The sequence below is a fragment of the Pristiophorus japonicus genome, chromosome 1, assembly GCF_044704955.1.
Source record: "Pristiophorus japonicus isolate sPriJap1 chromosome 1, sPriJap1.hap1, whole genome shotgun sequence".
In the NCBI taxonomy this organism is placed as follows: Eukaryota; Metazoa; Chordata; class Chondrichthyes; family Pristiophoridae; genus Pristiophorus; species Pristiophorus japonicus.
Genome location: NC_091977.1, coordinates 460,690,970 through 460,712,622, shown reverse-complemented (window position 1 = coordinate 460,712,622; position 21,653 = coordinate 460,690,970).

Here is a 21,653-nt window from a genome sequence, read left to right as displayed (position 1 = left end):
TAAAATTCTGACGGGACTGGACAGGTTAGATGCAGGAAGAATGTTCCCGATGGTTCGGGACTTCCCCAACAAAGGACACAGTCTAAGGATAAGGGGTAAGTCATTTAGGACTGAGATGAGGAGAAACTTCTTCACTGAGTTGTTAACCTGTGGAATTCCCTACCGCAGAGAGTTGTTGATGCCAGTTCATTGGATATATTCAAGAGGGAGTTAGATATGGCCCTTATGACTAAAGGGATCAAGGGGTATGGAGAGAAAGCAGGAAAGGGGTACTGAGGTGAATGATCAGCCATGATCTTATTGAATGGTGGTGCATGCTCGAATGGCCTACTCCTGCACCTATTTTCTATGTTTCTAGAAAGAGTTTAGAAGGTTTGGTTATGATCAATTTTTAAAGTACAATATATTAATATGTTATGAGAGACAAATTAAAATTCAGGTTTTGATTTTTTTTTTAAGTGGGTAGCACACTTGCCTTTGAGTCAGAGTTGTGCGTTCAAATCCCACTCCATTTTCCTCCATCTTCCATCTTATTGCATACTTACTTAATTGTCTATATCCCTTTGCAGGCTTTTTGTGTCATCCTCACTGCTTACTTTTCCACCTAGCTATGTACTGTCAGCAAACTTGGATACATTACACTCGGTCCCTTCATCTAAGTCATTTAATATAGATTGTAAATAGCTGAGTTTCAAGCACTGATCCTTGCAGCACCGCACTAGTTACAGGCTGCTAACCTGAAAATGACCTATTTATCCCTACTACCTGTTTTTCTGTCCGTTAACCAATCGTGTCAAACATGATTTCTCTTTCATAAAACCATGTTCACTCTACTTAATCATATTATGCTTTTCTAAGTGCCCTATTAACTTATTTAATAATGAATTTCAGCATGTTCCCAATGACTGTCAGGCTAACTGGCCTGTAGTTCCTTGTTTCTCCTCTTCTTCCGTTCTTGAATAGCATTACATTTGCTATCTTCCAATCCACTGGCACCATTCTAAAATCTAGGGAATTTTGGATTATTACAACCAATGTATCCATTGTCTCTGCAGCCACCATTTTTTTTTAACCTTAGGATGTAGACCATCAGGTTGAAGGGATTTGTCAGCTTTTAGTCCCATTAGTTTCTCGAGCACTTTTTCTCTAATGATATTAAATACTTTAGCCCCTTGGTTCCCCACTATTTTTGGTATGCTCTTTGAGTTTTCTACTTTTGAAGACAGCCACAAAATATTTGTTTAAAATCCTTGTCCCCCAATATAGGTTCTCCTGTCTCAGTCTCAGATGCTTACTTTTGCTACTCTCTTCCTTTTTACATACTTGTGAAGCTCTTACAATGTGTTTTTATATTTCTTTTCTCTCGTATTCTATTTTCTCCCTTTTTATCAACTTTTGGGTCATCCTTTGCTGGTTTCTGAAGCTCTCTCAATCCTTAGGGTTACTATTTTTTTACAACATTTTAAATCTAATACTGTCCTTAACTTCTTTAGTTACCCAGTTGTTTAGTTTGGATCACTTTTCACATGGAGTTTTTCTTTCTCATGGAATGTATATTCATTGAGAATTTGGGTATATTTCTTTTTAATGTTTGCCACTGCTTATCTACCATTATACCTCTTAATCTAATTCCCCAATCTACCTTAGCCAACTTGCATCTCATACCTATGTAATTGGCTTCATTTAAGTTTAAGATTCTAGCTTTGAACATAAATGTCATACTCAAACACAATGTGAAATTCTATCATATATTATCACTCTTCCCTAGAAGATCCTTTAGTATAAGATTACTAATTACCCCTGTCTTATTACACAAAACAAGATATAAAATAGACTGTTGTCTTGTTGGTTCTATGACATATTATTCTAGGAAACTGTCTTGAATTAATTCCATGAACTCCTCTTCAAACTACCCTTGCCAAATTGATTTGCCTAGCATATGAAGATTAAAGCTCCCTGCAATTATTGTATCACCTTTGTTACAAGCTCCTATTTCTTGATTAATACTCTGTCCAATGGTATAGCTACAGTTAGGGGGGAGTCCACAAACTACTCCCACTGGTGTATTCTGTGCCTTGTTATTTCTTTTCCCCACCCATACTGATTCTACTCCGTCTGGTCCAAGATCCTTTCTCACTACTGTCCTTATGTCATCCTTTTCCATTCTGTCTGTATTTTTGAAATGTCATGTACCCTGGAATATTTAGTTCCCAACCTTGATCACCTTGCAACCACATCTCTATAATGGCTATTAGATTATACTCTTATCTTTATTTGTGCCACTATTTCATTTATCTTGTTATGAATGCTTTGTGCATTCAGGAAAGGAGCATTTAGTTTTAACATTTTAACATTATTCCCTACTTTCACCTTATTTGCTGATGCACTATTGCCATTTAAACTCTCTGTCCTTCTTGTAACCCATTACATATCATTATCCAATTCACTACACTGGTCCATTACCTTGATTTTTCTCTTTAGATTTCTAAATTTCCCCTCACTTGACACCACCACCCCCCCCCCTTTTTAATTTAAAGCCCTATCTACAGCCCAGGCTGCTCGATTCACCAGGACACTGGTCCCAGCCCGGTTTAAGTGGAGCCCATCCCAACAGAACAGCTCCCTCTTTCTCCAGTACTGATGCCAATTCCCCATGAATCTAAACCCGTTCCTCCCACACCACTCTTTAAGCCATGCATTTAATGCTCTGATCTGCTTGTCCCTAGCCAACTTGCGCATGGCTCAGGTAGTAATCCATAGATTATTACCTTCAAGGTTCTGCTTATTAATTTAGACCCTAGCTCCTCAACCTCCCTCAGCAGATCCTCATTCTTAGTTCTACCTATGTCGTTGGTTCCTACATGGATCATAACAATTGGATCCTCTGCCTCACCTCTAAGTTCATCTCCAGCTGCAAGGAGAAAGAATCAGGCAAGCAACACGACCTTTGCGATTCCAGGTAATGGCTGTGGAGAACAGCATCTATCCCCCTGACTATACTATCCCCTACCACTACTATGTGCCTTTTTACTCCCCCTACTTGAATGGCCTCCTGTACCACAATTTGCACATCCTCCCTGCAGTCCTGTTCTCATCCATACAGGTAGCAAGTACAAGGTCAATGGCTTATTTAAAAGTAGCCCTGATGAAAAGTGGAAAAAGTAGCAACAGGTGCTAATGATTCTCTCCTGCTGGGAAATTCAGCTTTAGCACTCCAGGAGGGAAGTGGTGTGCTAAATCAAGCGTTAATCACTTCTCTTAGGGTGCTAAAGTCCAAGAGTGGGGTGGGAGTGGCAGAACAATTTGAAACACATTGCTAACGGCATCAGAGGCTGCTTCCCTCGCATAAAGGGAAAGGCCAATGATGATGCACAACCTACTTGTCGACAGTTCTGCATTGCAAGGTGACTTGCGTGGCTACCATTACAGCCCCAAACACTCTCCCAAAATGGAGGGCTTGGACATCTTGCAGCAATGAAATATCAAAAACTTTGAGTAGGCACCAGACTGGTGCAAATAATAAAGGATAGCCTGTCTGAAAATCATTCCCTTTAATTAGTGCTCCCCAAGCAGCCAGCCGAGTTGACAATGCCTCCTCTTCCTGTCGTTGTTCACACCCGGTTGTACAGTAGGAGGCGGGAGGCAATTTCACATCCGGGGAAATAACGGGGCGCTGCGCATTTAATGACGCACAATCTGAGGTGTGCTAGAGTTAGCACTGGCACTGAAGTTCGCCGCGCCCAGTCATTAACCATTTAGCACCCCGTTAGTGCGCCCGCCCCGGCGCTTATGGGAGGTGCTATGCAGCCGATTTTCTTCCGCTTACAGTTGCAAGTGTGATAATGTCAGGTTTACAGTGCACAGTGCATAGTGTTTTTATGATTGTATATTCCTCAACTTGCATTATACATACAAAATATATTTCAGTTACATAACAGATTGGTGAAATTAGAAGTGGTTTATTTTACAGTTCGGTTGAAATGCTGTCTCAGCACTTGAAATGGCAACTTGCCATTTTCTGTTCATGAATTTAACATAAAAGGCTTTTAACAGTGTCTATGATTAGATCATATTAAATGGGCCTTTAGCTATGCCATAATTTTTTTAATTCATTTAAATAATAAGGAAACCTGTCCCTGATCAGACAATATTTTGTAATCCCATGAGATGTAAAATGGAAATGAGTTAGGAAACCACAGACACACTCGGCAGCCAGTCTGGCAAAGCAGAGATTGTAATCTTGGTGTTTGAAAGCATTAGAGACATGGGGCTCAATTTTGCCCAAGCCCATTTTTTGGCGTATTGCCAGAGTTCTGCCTGTTTTTCTATTATTTGTCCAAAGTTTCCCCACTGTATTTTTCAAATTTGCCGTCGTGCAGCCTGAAAATGACGCAGCACCTTTCTGTGCATGTGCAAATAAAAGGACGTTTTTGGCATGATCCCAATGGGCATGAATGCGCAGTACAGCTCTGGGTCTGCAATAGGCCATTTTTAAAGAGCCAGTTGTGTGAGTGAGAACATTGTGTGCTGTATGAGAGCATTGGAAAAATCGGAGCTGCAATACAAGATGCAACGCATGCAAGGACCAAGAATTCCTTACAGGATGAATTGGAGGCACTAGTTACTGTGACTGAGGCCAGATGGCAGGAACTGGACACCAGCAGAGGTCACATAAAAGTTCCATGCAAAGAAATGAAGAAATGCTAGAACCAAGTTGCAGAAGATTACTACACAATGTTGACCACCCAGAGGTTTGGAGGCCAGTGCCAAAAGAAATGGCAGGACCTTGGTCAACTAGTTAATGTAAGTCATATTTTCATTTATTCAAAGGAATTACAATTGTATATGTGACCAGCTGTATATGTCCCACTCAGCAGAAAGACACTCTCTCTTTAAAAAGTTGCATTTTCATCTTTGCAGAGCAAGATGGCACATAACAAAAGGGAAAGAACTCGAACAGGAGGAGGCCCGGCGAATCTGCACCCACTGACACCCTTGGAAGCGAGGGTCACTGCTTTGAGGGAAGCAATCTGTATTGCATAAGCTGAGCTGTAGGGGAGGACGAAAATCCCCTCATTTTACCCAGAAGGAAAGGGGCTGTGGGATCAGTCTGTGCTGTGAATTGAAACCGATGGAAGGAAAACTTTGGGACACAAATGGAGACCCCCCCCCCGTGTTTGGACTCATAGGAAAGGGAATTTAATTTGGAACTATCTACCAGAAAGTTTGAAATCCTAAAGTGCACATGGAAGAAACTACGAACTTTAATCGAATTTGGGATTTTTTTAAAGGTCTGCAAGAAAAGGGGTGGAGTCAATATCAAAAGGGCCAGTTTGGACATTGGAACTAATCAAATTGTCTGGGAACTGTATACCCTCGAAACTTGCCCCTTGAAAACATTAGCATTTAAACAATGCCACATACATATTCCAACACCTTTTTCATCAGGCATAGAAATATCTGGCTCAGGCCAGACTAGCACAATGGCTACAGGAGGCCAATGCAATCAACACCCACTCAAACCTTGAGTAGGTTAAGATCAGTGGGGAAAAAAACCTAAAAACCTCAAACTGTTGCATTTTTCAAAATCAAAAGTCCACCAATGAGAAGAATCGACTTCAGCAGGAGAGGCGGACTGGATAATCTGGCTATAAAAAAGGGGTTTCTGACGTAGTGAAAAGAGGAGTGATGATTTTCCCTGCCCTGGTGATTCAACAACCACAACCACAGGCCTCTCGACACGGAAGGAAAACCAGTGTCCGAAGACATTGAAGATAGAAGAAACAAACCACCAGACTGCAGAAGGCACAGTAGTGAGTATAGCCTCTGGTCCCCAGAACTCCCAACTCAGTTAGGCCAGGAAAGGTGGGAGGTTGGGCATTGTACTGCTAAACTGGTGTAAAGATTTTCGTTGTGTCCGTTTAGTGGGATTTAGGGGGATTGTTTTGTTGGTGTATTGCTGTTTTGTTGAGTTACACCTTGCCAAATAAATTGGAAGCCTAAAGTTCCTCTTGGAATCACCTTGTCTCAGTTCTATTGTATTACATCTCCTGATCGTGAGTCTTATGTCAGAACCGTGTAAGGGAAGCTAGGAGCGCCTCGAAAACGCTCAACTGTGTGTCACAGGCTAGGGAAGAAGGGGTTAGGAGTGTTTGACATTCACAGGTGCCTCACAGGCTAGGCATAAGCTGTGGGGACGCACGAGTCTCAAAACCCCCTTCATAAGCTGTGGACACAGTCTCTCCAGGGGTGCTCTTGCAGCACTCAGGGTACCTCACAGGCCAGGCATAAGCTGTGAGGGCAGAAGCCCAGAGAGAGACACCCAAGGCACAACAACAACCCTGTGAAAACCCCTTACAGAGCCCACACTTGAGGGAGAGGGTAAGTCCTGTAAATTTCACAGTCTGGCTTTCCTAAATGTTAAGTACTGTACAGGCTAGCCATGCTTTGGTTCCTGGGGATGTCTCCATCAGCTACGCTTTGGTTGATGCAATGTGCTATCATTCATCGTGGTCCTTCAAATCAGCCTGCTGCCTGCACTGTGCTGTGTGAGCCAACTCATGGCATCCACCCTGTGCCCTCCTCTGCTGCTAACCATGTGGCTGTTCCGTTATATTTTGCAGAACTTGAGGCCAACCCTGACGATGCAGAAGAAGATTCAGACGTGGACAAGCCTGAAGAGGACAACATCTTCCAAATACACCCTCCAGACCAAGAGCATGGCGCTGAGGTGGAGGGGCAGGGGGAGAGGATGGAGATGGATGAAGCCCCATCTGTTTTACTGACTTTGGAGTAGGTGCAGGTGCCGCTCATTGAGGTGCCAGCTCCTTCCGTGACTTGTGGTTTGAGTGTTGGTGGGACATTCCATGGTTTCCTATTACCCGAGACTGCGGGTCCCAGTGATGTGGTGTAGCGAGGTGCACCCAGGGCCTCACCTTCCAAGGCTACGGGTCCCAGTGGTGTGGTGTGAGCCATACCCGTGGGGAGGAGGGGAAGGAGAGTTCGACTGTGCTCTCCTGAAGTGCAAGATCTAACAGATGTGCTTCAGATGATGGCAATGTGTGGGGAGAGAATAGACCTTAAGCGATCATTTCTGGACACCATCAGTGGGTTGGATGATGAGGTAGCAGAACTGGTGGGAGAAGTAACAGCAATCTCACGAGAAATGGGAACTGTATGTATGAATAAAGAGTCTGACCAGATACTGTGAGCTCAAAGTAAAGTATGACCTTAGTCTTTTATTGCAGGTCTCCAGCGTGCCTCTCCAGCCTATAAGGCCTCCTTCAGTACAGGTGCTCCCAATGAATTGTGGGATCCCTTGGGACTCCAAGGGATGAGCCCTCTGGTGGCTAAACAAGGTATTTACAAGTTTACATATATATCAACACTTCCCCCCACCAAAGTCAATAGTGTAACTATTTACAAGGTGAGTTGATCTGGGGCCTTTCTTTCCCTGGTTGATCGTCTCGGTGCAAATGCTGGTTTTGGTGAGTTGTTGGTTGGGCCCTTGCTGGGCTGCTGTGCAGCTAGCCTTGCTGGATTGCCTGGTGTGGTGAGTCTTGCTGGGCTGCTGCGGGTAATGGGTTCTGCTTCGTGGTCAACCGATGTGTCAGTTGCCACTGGTGTGTGTGTTGGGAGTTCAAACAAGATAGGGTCTAATGTGGGTTGCTCTGGATAGTCCGTGAATCTGATTTTCGTTTGGTCCAAGTATTTCCTGTTGATGAGTCCATTTGAAAGTTTGACCCGAAACACCCTACTCCCCTTTTTGGCCATGACAATGCCCGGAAGCCACTTGGGACCCTGTCCATAGTTTAACACAAATACAGGATCATTAACCTCAATCTTGCATGACACAGTTGCACTATCATGATATGTACTTTGTTGAAGTCGCCTGCTCGTGTAGATCAGGGTGGAATAACGAGAGCCTTGTCTTAAGTGCCCTTTTCATGAACAGGGTGGAATCCCAGTGAGCGACTGGGGTCTCGTGCATTAGCTAAGCAGGACTGGGGAAAGGTGAGTCTGCATTGAGCCTTCAGATACTCTCTTCAAGCTCTGCTTGATTGTTTGCACTGCTCTCTCTGCCTGACCATTGGATGCCGGTTTAAACGGGGCAGATGTAACATGTTTGATCCCATTGCGGGTCATGAACTCCTTGAACTCGGTACTGGTGAAACATGGCCCATTGTCACTCACAAGGACATCAGGCAGGCCGTGCATGGCAAACATGGCCCGCAGGCTTTCAGTGGTGGCAACGGACGTGCTTGCCGACATGATCTCACATTCAATCCATTTGGAATACGGATCTACAACCACTAGGAACATTTTTCCCCAAGGACATTTTTCCATAGTCGACATGAACCCTAGACCACAGTTTGGAGGGCCAAGATCATAAACTTAGTGGCGCCTCCCTGGGTGCATTGCTTAACTGTAAGCATCTGTTCCATTTGTGCATGCAGGACTCTAAGTCTGTATCGACACCAGCCCACCACATATGGGATCTGGCTATCATCTTTACAATGTCTGGGTGGGTACTGTAGAGGTCACTAATAAAAGTGACCCTGCTCTTTTTAGGTACCACTACCCGATTACCCCACAGAAGGCAGTCTGCCTGTATTGACATTTCATCTTTGCGCCGCTGGTACGGCTTTATTTCTGCTTGCATTTCTAATGGGACACTGGACCAGCTCCCGTGAAGCACACCGCTTTTGACTAAGGACAGTAAGTGGTCCTGGCTCATCCAGGTTCTAATCTGTCAGGCAGTAACAGGTGATTGCTCACTCTTGAATGCTTCCATTACCATAACTCAATCTGCAGGCTGTGCCATGTCCACCCCTGTGGTGGGCAATGGCAGCCTATTGAGAGCATCGGCACAGTTTTCTGTGCCTGGCCTGTGGCGGATGGTGTAGTTGTACGTGGACAACGTGAGCGCCCATCTCTGGATGCGGGCCGATGGATTCATATTTAGCCCCTTACTTTCAGAAAAGAGGGATATCAGTGGCTTATGGTCAGTTTCCAATTCAAATTTGAGCCCAAACAGATATTGATGCATTTTCTTTACCCCATAAACACATGCTAATGCTTCTTTTTCAATCATGCTGTAGGCCCTCTCAGCCTTAGACAGACTTCTGGATAAGCAACCGTTTGCAATTTCCCAGATTCATTAGCTTGTTGCAATACACACCCGACACCATATGACGACGCATCACATGCTAGTACCAAACGTTTACATGGATCATACAACACAAGCAATTTGTTTGAGCATAACAGTTTTCTAGCTTTTACAAAGGCTTTTTTTTGGCTTTTACCCCATACCCAGTCATCTCCTTTTACGCAGTAAAGCATGCGGTAGTTCTAACATTGTGCTGAGACCCGGTAAGAAGTTACCAAAGTAGTTCTGGAGTCCTAGAAACGACTGCAGCTCCGTCACGTTCTGTGGTCTTGCTGCATTCTCAATTGCCTCCATCTTCGACTCGGTTGGCCTGATACCGTCCGCCGCGATTCTTCTCCCCAGGAACTCCACTTCAGGCACCAGGAAAATGCACTTCGAGTGTTTTAACCTGGGATCCACGTGATTAAGCCGACTAAGAACCTCCTCCAGGTTCTGCAGATGCTCGACTGTGTCCCAACCTGTGACCCAGATGTCGTCCTGGAAGACCATGGTGCACGGGACTGACCTCAGTAAGCTTTCCATGTTTCTCTGGAATATCGCCACGGCTGATCGAATCCTAAATGGGCATCTGTTGTAAATGAAGAGACCTTTTGTGCTTGTTGATGTAGGTGAGGCCCTTCGATGATTCCTCCAGCTCCTGCATCATGTAGGCCGAGGTCAAGTCCAGCTTCGTGAGCGGCTTTCCTCCCGCCAGCGTCGCAAAAAGATTGTCTGCCTTTGGTAGTGGGTATTGATCCTGCAGGGAGAAATGATTGATAATTACTTTGTAATCACCACAGATTCTGACAGTGCTGTCTCCCTTGAGGACTGGAACACTAGGACTGGCCCGCTCATTGAATTCAATCGGCAAAATGATGCCATCTCGTTGCAGCCGGTCCAGCTCGATCGCGCCCCTCTCTCTCATCATTTATGGTACTTCTCTCGCCTTGTGATGGATGGGTCGCACCCCCGGAATTAGGTGGATCTGCACTTTTGCTCCTTGGAACATCCGAATGCCTGGTTCAAACAGCGAGGGGAACTTGTTTAGGACCTGGGCACACGAAGTGTCGTCGACAGGCGAGAGCGCTTGGACATCGTCCCAGTTCCAGCGTATCTTCCCCAGCCAGCTCCTGCTGAGCAACGTGGGGCCATCCAGAGTGGTAACTTGTGCACGGCTCCATCGTAGGAGACCTTTACAATAGCACTGCCGATTACAGGAATCAGTTCCTTTTATGTAAGTTTTCAGTTTCGTGCGAATGGGAGTCAGGACTGGCCTTGAGGCCTTGCTGCACCACAGTTTATCGAAAGTCTTTTTGCTCATAATGGACTGGCTCGCACCCGTGTCCAGCTCCATTGACACTGGGAGTCCATTTCGTTCAACCTTCAGCATTATCGGGGGACACTTTGTGGTAAATGTGTGCACCCCATATACCTCTGCCTCCTCGATCTGAGACTCTGGTTAATCGTGATCCGTCGTGGATCTGTCTTCCTCTGCAACATGGTGGTTTGCAGCTCGCCTGCACATACGTTGGAGGTGTCCCATTGTTCCACAGCCCTTGAAAATGTATCCTTTGAAGCGGCATGAATGGAAATGATGATCACCCCTGCAGCGCCAACAAGGTGTTAATGGCCTAGCATTCATCACCCTTGATGGTGGACTCTGAGATATGTATGGACGTGCAGCTGCAGGCATGTGGGGCCTGCCCTGCATGTTACGATTCGAAAACATTACTTTGTTCACAGTACTTGTAGCAGCACTCGTGTGCTGAGAGATTTGCTTGGTATTGTCACTGGTGGCGATGACCGCCTGGGCTATCGCTATGGCTTTACTCAAGGTTGAGGTCTCTACAGTCAAAAGTTTGCGAAGTTTTACTTTTTGGCCAAAACCAAGTACAAAGAAGTCCCTGAGCATGTGCTCCAAATGTCCTTCAAATTCGCAATGTCCTGCAAGGCGTCTTAGCTCGGCGACATAATTCGCCACTTCCTGGCCTTCAGATCTCTTGCATGTGTAGAACCAGTACCTCCCCATCAGAATGCTTTCCTTCGGCTTAAGATGGTCCCGGAACAGTGTGCACAAATCATCATACGATTTCTCTGTGGGTTTCGCTGGAGCAAGCAGATTTTTCATGAGGCCATACGTTGGTGCCCAGCAAACAGTGAACAGAATCGCCCTTCATTTGACAGCGTTCGCTTCTCCTTCCAACTCTTTGGCCATGAAATATTGGTCGAGTCACTCGACGAAGGTTTCCCAATCATCTCCCGCCGAAAATTTCTCCAGGATGCCCACTGTTCTCTGCATCGTTGCGGTGGGGTTCGTCATCTTAAGGGCTGAATGGCACCTTTTTTTTATGTTTCTATGTATCTCATCACCGGTTGTAGTGTATGAATAAAGTGTCTGACCAGATACTGTGAGCTCAAAGTAAAGTGTGACCTTTGTCTTTTATTACAGGTCTCCAGAGTGCCTCTCCAACCTCTGAGGCCTCCTTAAGTAAAGGTACTCCAAAGGGCTTGTGGGATCCCTTGGGACTCCAGGGGATGAGCTCTTTGGTGGTTAAACAAGGTATTTACAGGTTTACATATATAACAGGAACGATGACTGGGACCATGAGTGCGGAAATAGCTGTCAGCTGCCACCTTCCCCGTTTAATATTTACTCCAGACAGGGATGTACAATTGTTGAAGTTCATCCATATGATCTTTAAATGTTTGCCATTGCCTACCCACCGTTAGCGCTTTAAGTATCACTCGCCAGTCTATTCTAGCCAATTCACGTCTCATACCATCGAAGTTACCTTTCCTTAAGATCAGGCCCCTAGTCTTTGAATCAAGTGTGTCACTCTCCATCTTAATAAAGAATTCTACCATATTATGGTTACTCTTCCCCAAAGGGCCTCGCACAACAAGATTGTTAATTAGTCTTTTCTCATTATACATCACACAGTCCAGGATGGCCAGCCTTCTAGTTGGTTCCTCGACATATTGGTCGAGGAAACCATCCCTAATACACTCCAGGAAATCCTCCTCCACTGCATTGCTACCAGTTTGGCTAGCCCAATCATTATGTAGATTAAAGTCACCCATGATAACTGCTGTACCTTTATTGCAGGTGTTGTGTATCTGTAAAGCATGCACTCCCATGTTCCGCCACCAGGGAGTGCATACCCTGAAGTCCCAAGGGATCCCAGCATCCCTTGGGCGCACTGTATATAAGCCGGACCCTAAGGCCTGTTCCTCACTCTGGAGCGTAATAAAGACTGAGGTCACTGTTACTTTAACCTCCCTGTGTGCAGTCTCATCTGTGTTAGGAACACAATAACTGGCGACGGGTAGACAAATCCAACACAAAGATGCAGCAAACTGTGGGCATCCTGGAAAAGTTCTCGGAGGGTGAGGTCTGGGAAGCCTATGTCGAATGGCTAGACCAGTACTTTGTAGCCAACGAGCTGGGCGGAGAAGGAAGCGCTGCAAAAAGGAGAACGGTACTCCTCTCGCTCTGCGGGGCACCGACCTACAGCCTCATGAAAAATCTTCTGGCTCCGGTGAAACCCACAGATAATTCATATGAGGAGCTGTGTACATTGGTTCGGGAGCATCTTAACCTGAGGGGGAGCGTGCTGATGGCATGATATCGGTTCTACACGTGCTAGCGATCTGAAGGTCAGGAAGTGGCGAGCTACGTCGCCAAGCTAAGGCGACTTGCAGGACAATGTGAGTTTGATAGCTGTCTGGAGCAAGTGCTCAGAGACTTTTTTTACTGGGCAATGGCCACGAGACCTTCCTACAAAAAATTTTGACTGTAGAGACACCGACCCTCAGTAAGGCCATTGCGATAGCACAGGCGTTTATGTCCACCAGTGATAACACCAAACAAATCTCTCAGCACAACAGTGCTAGCAATGTTCATAAATTAACTGGAACTGTGTTTGCGAGCAGAAATGTACAGGGCAGAAACCATGAGTCTGCAACTGCCAGCAGGCCTCAGGTAACCCAGATGACTCAGAGTCCCCAACAAAGGATGAATGCAAGGCAATTCACACCTTGTTGGCGTTGTGGAGGCTTCCATTCAGCCTATTCATGCCACTTCAAAGGGTATGTTTGCAAGAGCTGTGGAACAATGGGGCACCTCCAACGAGTTGCAGACGAGCTGCAAGCTCGGCAAAACCTGCTAACCACCACGTGGCAAAGGAACATCGGTCCATGGTGGATCAAAGCAATTTTGAGCCTCAGAGAGAGGAGGCAGATGCTGAAATACACGGGGTGCACACATTTTTGATGAAATGTCCACCTATAATGCTAAATGTAAAATTGAATGGATTACCGGTAGCCATGGAACTGGACACTGGTGCTAGCCAATCCATCATGAGTAAAAAGATGTTTGAGAGACTGTGGTGCAACAAGGCACTCAGACCAGCCCTGAGCCCCATCCACATGAAACTGAGAACGTACACCAAAGAGCTTATCACTGTCCTGGGCAGCGCCATGGTCAAGGTCACCCACGAGGGCATGGTGCACGAACTGCCACTCTGGATTGTCCCAGGCGATGGCCCCACACTGTTTGGAAGGAGCTGGCTGGGCAAAATCTGCTGGAACTGGGATGACACCCGAGCGCTATCACATGTCGATGAGGCCTCATGTACCCAGGTTCTTTACAAATTTCCTTCCCTTTTTGAGCCAGTCATTGGAAACTTTTCCGGCGTGAAGGTACGGATCCACTTGGTCCCAGAGGCATGACCCATTCACCACAAGCCGCGAGCGGTACCTCACATGATGAGGGAGAGAATGGAAATCGAGCTGGACAGGCTGCAACACGAGGGCCTCATCTCCACAGTGGAATTCAGTGAGTGGGCTAGCCTGATTGTTCCAGTCCTCAAAAGTGATGGCACGGTCAGGATTTGCGGTGATTAGAAAGTAACTATTAATCGTTTCTCGCTACAGGACCAATACTCGCTACCTAAAGCAGACGACCTATTTGCGATGTTGGCAGGAGGCAAGACGTTCACCAAGCTCGACCTGACTTTGGCCTACATGACGCAGGAACTGGAGGAATCTTCGAAGGGCCTCACCTGCATCAACACGCACAAGGGACTGTTCATCTACAACAGATTCCCGGTTGGAATTTGATTGGCTGCAGCAATCTTCCAGAGAAACATGGAGAGCCTATTCAAGTCAGTACCACACACGGTGGTCTTTCAGGACGACATATTACTCACGGGACGGGACATCGTCGAGCAACTACAAAACCTGGAGGAGGTTCTCCAGCGACTGGATCGTGTAGGGCTGCGGCTGAAAGGTCGAAATGTGTCTTCATGGCAACAGAAGTGGAGTTTTTGGGGAGAAAGATTGCGGCGGACAGCATTCAGCCTACAGACGCCAAGAGAGAGGCTATCAGGAATGCGCCCAGGCCACAGAACATCACGGAGCTGCGGTCGTTCCTGGGACTCCTCAACAATTTTGGTAACTTCCTACCGGGGTTAAACACCCTCTTAGAGCCCTTACATGTGTTATTGAGTAAAGGTGAGAACTGGGTATGGGGAAAAAAACAAGTAATTGCTTTTGAGAAAGCCAGAAACATTTTATGCTCAACAAGCTGCTTGTATTGTATAACCCGTGTAAAAGACTTGTGCTAGCATGTGATGCGTCGTCGTACGGAGTCGGGTGTGTATTACAACAAGCTAACGTTGCGGGGAAGTTGCAACCTGTCGCCTATGCCTCCAGGAGCTTGTCTAAGGCCGAGAGGGCCTACAGCATGATTGAGAAAGAGGCATTAGCGTGTGTGTTCGGGGTAAAGAAAATGCATCAGTACCTGTTTGGCCTCAAATTTGAGCTGGAAACCGATCACAAGCCCCTCATATCCCTGTTCGCTGAAAACAAGGCGATAAATACTAATGCCTCAGCCCGCATACAAAGGTGGGCACTCGCGCTATCAGCGTATAACTATACCATCCGCCGCAGGCCAGGCACCGAGAACTGTGCGGATGCTCTCAGTCGGCTACCATTTCCCACCACGGGGGTGAAAATGGTGCAGCCTGCAAACTTGTTGATGGTGGCGCAGCCCACAGACTTGTTGATGGTCATGGAAGTGTTTGAAAATGATAAATCACCTGTCACGGCCCGCCAGATTAGGACTTGGACCAGCCAAGATCCTCTGCTGTCCCTAGTAAAAAACTGTGTACTTCATGGGAGCTGGGCCAGCATCCCTGTTGAAATGCAAGAGCTAATCAAGCCATTCCAGCGACGAAAGGATGAGTTGTCCATTCAGGCAGATTGCCTGCTGTGGGGTAACCGCATAGTGCTACCCAAAAAGGGCAGGGAGACGTTCATCTCGGATCTCCACAGCACACACCCGGGTATAGTAATGATGAAAGCGACAGCCAGATCCCACGTGTGGTGGCCCGGTATCGACTCTGAATCAGAGTCCTGTGTACGGCAATGCAGCGTGTGTGCTCAGTTGAGAAACGCACCCAGAGAGGCAAGTTTGTGGTCCTGGCCCTCCAGACCATGGTCAAGGATCCATGTCGACTATGTGGGCCCGTTTCTCGGTAAAATGTTCTCGGCAAAATGGATTGAATGTGAAATAATGTCGGGAAGCACCGCCACCGCCACCATTGAAAGCCTGAGGGCCATGTTTGCCACCCACAGCCTGCCTGACATACTGGTCAGTGACAACAGGCCATGTTTCACCAGTGCCGAATTTAAAGAATTCATGACCCGCAATGGGATCAAACATGTGACCTCGGCCCCGTTTAAACCAGCCTCCAATGGGCAGGCAGAACGGGCAGTACAAACCATCAAACAGAGCCTTAAACGAGTCACAGAAGGCTCACTCCAAACCCGCCTGTTCCGAGTACTGCTCAGCTACCGTATGAGACCCCACTTGCTCCCACGGGTGCCCCCGGCTGAGCTACTCATGAAAAGGACACTTAAAACCAGACTCTTGCTGGTTCACCCCAACCTGCATGATCAGGTAGAGAGCACGCGGCAGCAACAAAATATAAACGATGGTCGCGCCACTGTGTCACGAGAAATTGATCTGAATGTCCCTGCGTATGTGCTAAACTATGGCACGGTGATAGCTAAAGAAGGGAATAGGGTGTTTGTAGTCAAACTAGACAATGGACAAATTTGAAGAAAGCACCTGGACCAAACGAGGCTGCGGTTCACAGACTGCCCTGAACAACCCACAGCAGACATCACCTTTTTCGAGCCCACAACACACACCCGAAAGATCAGCGACACCACCCCGGACCAGGAAATCGAACCCATCATGCCCAACAGCCCAGCAAGTCCAGCATCCCTGCAGGGCCAACAACACGTCAGCCCAGTGAGGACACAGCCAACACACCAGAACAGATATTTGCACCGAGGTCCACCAGGGAAAGAAAAGCTCCCGACCGCCTCACCTTGTAAATAGTTTTCACTTTGACTTTGGGGGGGAGTGATGTTGTGTATCTGTAAAGCATGCACTCCCATGTTCCGCCACCAGGGAGTGCATGCCTTGAAGTCCCAAGGGATCCCAGCATCCCTTGGGAGCACTGTTTATAAGCCAGCCCCTAAGGCCTGTTCCTCACTCTGGAGTGTATTAATAAAGACTGAGATCACTGTTACTTTAACCTCCCTCTGTGCAGTCTCATCTGTATTAGGAACACAATAGCACACATCCCTAATTTCTTGTTTGATGCTGTCCCCAAACCTCACTACTACTGTTTGGTGGTCTGTACACAACTCCCACTAGCGTTTTCTGCCCTTTGGTATTCCGTAGCTCCATCCATACCGATTCCACATCATCCAAGCTGATGTACTTCCTTACTATTGCATTACGCTCATTTCATTTACACCCTCAATAATAATTCCCGGGTCTCGAACTTTCGTAAAGCGGGGTTGATTAGAACCATCCGTCTAGCAATTGGGCTAGGATCAAAACCACTGACATAATTTACAGGTCATCCTCTGCCATTTCTGACACCTCCCGCACATGCCATCACCAAAAACATCTTTCCCTCATCTCCCCTTTCAGCATTCCAAAGGGACTGTTCCCTCTGCAACATCTTGGTCCATTCTTCCATCAACCCCAACACCCACTCCCCTTGTCACTTGCCCTTTCACATCTTCCCTTCCCACCATCCAGGGCTCCAAATAAAACTTGTACTTCTTGCAATTTAGTATGCTGTATTTGCTACTCGCGATGCGGTCTTCTCTGCATTGGGGAAACCAAACGCAGATTTGTTGATCCCTTTGCAGAACACCTCTGTTCAGTCTGCAAGTTTGACCATGAGCTTCCAGTCAGCTGTCATTTTAATTCTCCGTCCCACTCCCACTCTGACTTCTCTGTCCTCGGCCTCCTACATTGTTCCAACGGAAGCTCGAGGAAAAACACCTCATCTTTCGATTAAGCACTTTACAGCCTTCCGGACTCAAAATCGAGTTAAACAACTTCAGATCATAACTGTTATGTATGTAAACATTGTAACTGTGTCAGACTTGTCACCAGAGCGTGCCCAAGGGTCAACTGCACATCTTGTGCAAGGGAGTATAAAAGGTTGTCTGCCATGCTGCTTCGGCACTCTGGAATTGTATTAAAGAGACTAAGGTCACATCAGTTTTAGCTCACAGTACTCAGTCTTGTGGAGTTCTTCCATACTTAACAATAGGCGACGAGTAACAGATTACGAACTTCCACATGGTCATGGCTGCCTTTGGTATTTTAGAGAGATTTGTAGAAGGTGATGATTGGGAAGCCTTCATTGAGCATCTCGACCAGTACATCGTGGCCAACAAGCTGGATGGGGACAATACAGCGATCAAGTGCAGGGCGATTCTCCTCATCAAAAATCTGCTAGCACCGGAGAAACCAGCGGAGAAGACATATACAGAGTTGTGTACGCTGGTTCGGGAACACCTCGAGCGAAAGGAGAGCGTCTTAATGGTCAGGTATCGCTTCTACACGCACCACCACTCTGAGGGCCAGGACATAGCGAGTTATGTTGCTGACCTGAGACGCCTTGCGGGAACTTGCGAATTTGCTGGATTTTGGGGGCAAATGCTGCAGGACTTTTTTGTACTTGGCATCGGCCATGAGGCCATTCTTCACAAGCTGCTGTCCGCCGAATCCCTAGACCTGAGCAAGGCCATCACGATAGCCCAGGCATTCATATCCACGAGCAATAATACCAGACAGATATCTTCCCAGCATCAAAGCTCACCAGCAAGTACTGTGCGTAAAATAATGCCGCTAGCAGGCAGAACTGCATATGGCAGGGCCTACACATCTGCAGCTGCAATACCTAGGATGACTGAGAGTCCACCATTGGGCATGAATGCAAATCCATTAGCACCATGTTGGTGCTGCAGGGGTAATCATCAAGTACATCAATGTCGATTCAAGCACTATGTGTGCAAAGGCTGCGAAACAATGGGGCACCTCCAGCGAATGTGCAAGAGTGCTGTGACTCACCATGTGGCAGAGTCGGCAGAGGATGATCGATCCGGCGCGGATCACGCAGAACAAACAAGAGAGGAAACTCAACCCGAGGAAGAAGTGCTTCGCGACCAAGAGCATTCCTATTATGCTGAAAGTCAGATTGAACGGTATTCCGGTATCAATGGGGTTGGACGCAGGGGTGAGTCAGTCAATTATGAGCCAGAAGGCTTTTGAGAAACTGTGAGGCAACAAGGCACAAAGGCCCAAACTGAGCCCGATTCAGACAAAGCTGTGCACCTACACCAAAGAGCTCATACCAGTCATTGGCAGTGCAGCAGTTAAGGTATCGTACGATGGAGCTGTGCATGATTTATCACTGTGGATTGTACCAGGTGATGACCCAACGCTATTCGGCAGAAGCTGGCTGGGATAGATCCGATAGAACTGGGACGCCATCAAAGCACTCTCTTCAGTGGATGATGCCTCATGCGCCCAAGTGCTGAGCAAGTTTCCGTCACTATTTGAACCAGGCATCAGCAACTTCACAGGCGCCAAGGTGCAGATCCATCTAGTCCCCGATGCAAAGCCCGTTCATCACAAGGCTCGAGCGGTTCCATATATGATGAGGGAGAAAGTCGAGATCGAACTGGACAGACTTCAATGAGAGGGAATCATATCGCCAGTCGAGTTCAACGAGTGGGCCAGTCCGATAGTTCCGGTGTTGAAAAACGATGGCACGGTCAGAATCTGCGAAGACTTACAAGGTAACAATCAACTGAGTCTCGTTACAGGACTAGTACCCGCTTCCCAAGGCAGATAACCTGTTCGCAATGTTAGCAGGGGGTAAGTTGTTCACCAAGTTGGACCTAACCTCTGCCTACATGACACAGGAGCTTGCTGAATCTTTGAAAAGATTGACATGCACAAAGGACTGTTTATATATCACAGGTGCCCTTTTGGGATTCGTTTGGCTGCAGCCATCTTCCAGAGGAACATGGAGAGTTTGCTGAAATCGGTTCCGCGCACCGTTGTGTTTCAAGACGACATCCTGATCACCGGTCGTGACACCACCAAACACCTGCACAATCTGGAAGAGGTTCTAAGTCGACTAGACAGAGTGGGACTCAGGCTGAAATGCTCCAAGTGTGTTTTCCTGGTGCCAGAGGTCGAATTTTTGGGGAGAAAGATTGCGGCGGATGGCATCAGACCCACGGACTCAAAGACAGAGGCCATCAAGAATCCACCCAGACCACAGAATGTGACGGAGCTGTATTGGTTCCTGGGACTCCTCAACTATTTTGATAACTTTCTATCCAGGTTAAGCACTTTGCTGGAACCGTTGCGCATGTTGATACGTAAGGGTGACGACTGAGTTTGGGGTAAATCTCAAGGGACAGCCTTTGAGAAGGCCAGAAACCTACTTTGTTCTAATAAGTTACTTGTACTGTATGACCCGTGTAAACAATTACTGCTTGCTGGTGATGCATCTTCGTACAAGATCGGCTGTGTGTTACAGCAAACTAATGTACTGGGCAAACTTCAACCGGTTGTATACGTGTCTGGAACTCTGTCTAAGGTTGAAAGAGCCTGCAGTCGAAAAAGAGGCATTAACATGTGTATAAGGGGTTAAGAAAATGTACCAATACCTATTTGGACTTTGGTTTGAGCTTGAAACCGACCACAAACTGCTCATTTCGCTGTTTTCAGAAAGCAAAGGTATAAACACCAATCCAAAGCTGGGCACTAACATTGTCCACCTATGACTATATTATACGCCACAGACCAGACTGTACTGATGCCCTCAGTTGGCCACCATTGCCCACTACCGGGGTGGAAATGACGCAGCCCGCAGACTTGCTTCTGGTCATGGATGCTTTTGAGAGCGAGGGGTCACCTGTCACTGCTCGCCAGATCAGGACCTGGACCAGCCAGGATCCTATGCCATCACTTGTAAAAAGTTGTGTCCTCAATGGGAGCTGGTCGGTCGTTCCCAGTGAAATGCAAGATGAAATTAAGCCATTTCACCGACGCAAAGATGAAATGTCCATCCAGTCGGATTGTCTCTTATGGGGTAATCGTGTGGTTTTGCCAAAAAAAGGCAGTGAAACGTTTATACACGACCTACACAGTACCCACCCAGGCATAGTCATGATGAAGGCTATAGCCAGATCGCATATTTGGTGGCCCGGCATTGACTCAGACTTAGAGTCATGCGTACACCAGTGCAACACGTGCTCACAACTGAGCAATGCACCAAGAGAGGTTCCATTGAGTCTGTGGTCATGGCCCTCCAAACCGTGGTCCAGGATCCACGTAGATTTTGCTGGCCCCTTTCTCGGAAAGATGTTTTTAGTTGTCGTGGATGCTTACACTAAATGGATTGAATGCGTAATCATGTCATCCAGCACATCCACTGCCACCATTGAAAGCCTCCGGGCTATGTTCGCCCGACCCATGGCTTGCCCAACGTCCTTGTCAGTGACAATGGACCGTGATTCACCAGCTCGGAATTCAACGCGTTTATGACCCGCATCGGCATCAAGCATGCCAGGTCTGCCCCAGTTAAGCCCGCATCCAATGGTCAAGCGGAACGGGCAGTCCAAACGATCAAGTAGAGTTTGAAACGCATGACGGAAGGCTCCTTGCAGACCCGCTTATCTCGGGTTTGCTCAGCTACCAGATGCAACCCCACTCGCTCACTGGGGTTCCCCCTGCAGAATTGTTAATGAAGAGAGCACACAAAACCAGGCTCTCCCTAGTCCACCCGGATCTAACTGATCATGTGGAAACCTGGCGTCACCGGCAAAACATGTACCACGATCGCACGGCTGTATCGCGTGACATTAATGTTAACGACCCTGTGGTTGTCCTGAATTACGGTCATGGTCCTAAATGGGTCGCTGGAACTGTCTTGGCCAAGGAGGGGAATAGAGTGTTTATAGTCAAACTATTGAATGGACAAACGTGCAGAAAGCATTTGAATCAGAATAAGCTGCGGTTCACCGACAACCAGGAACAACCTGAAGAGGACATCACCATCATCGATCCACCAATACACACCCAACCAGCAATCAACCTTGCTGTCAA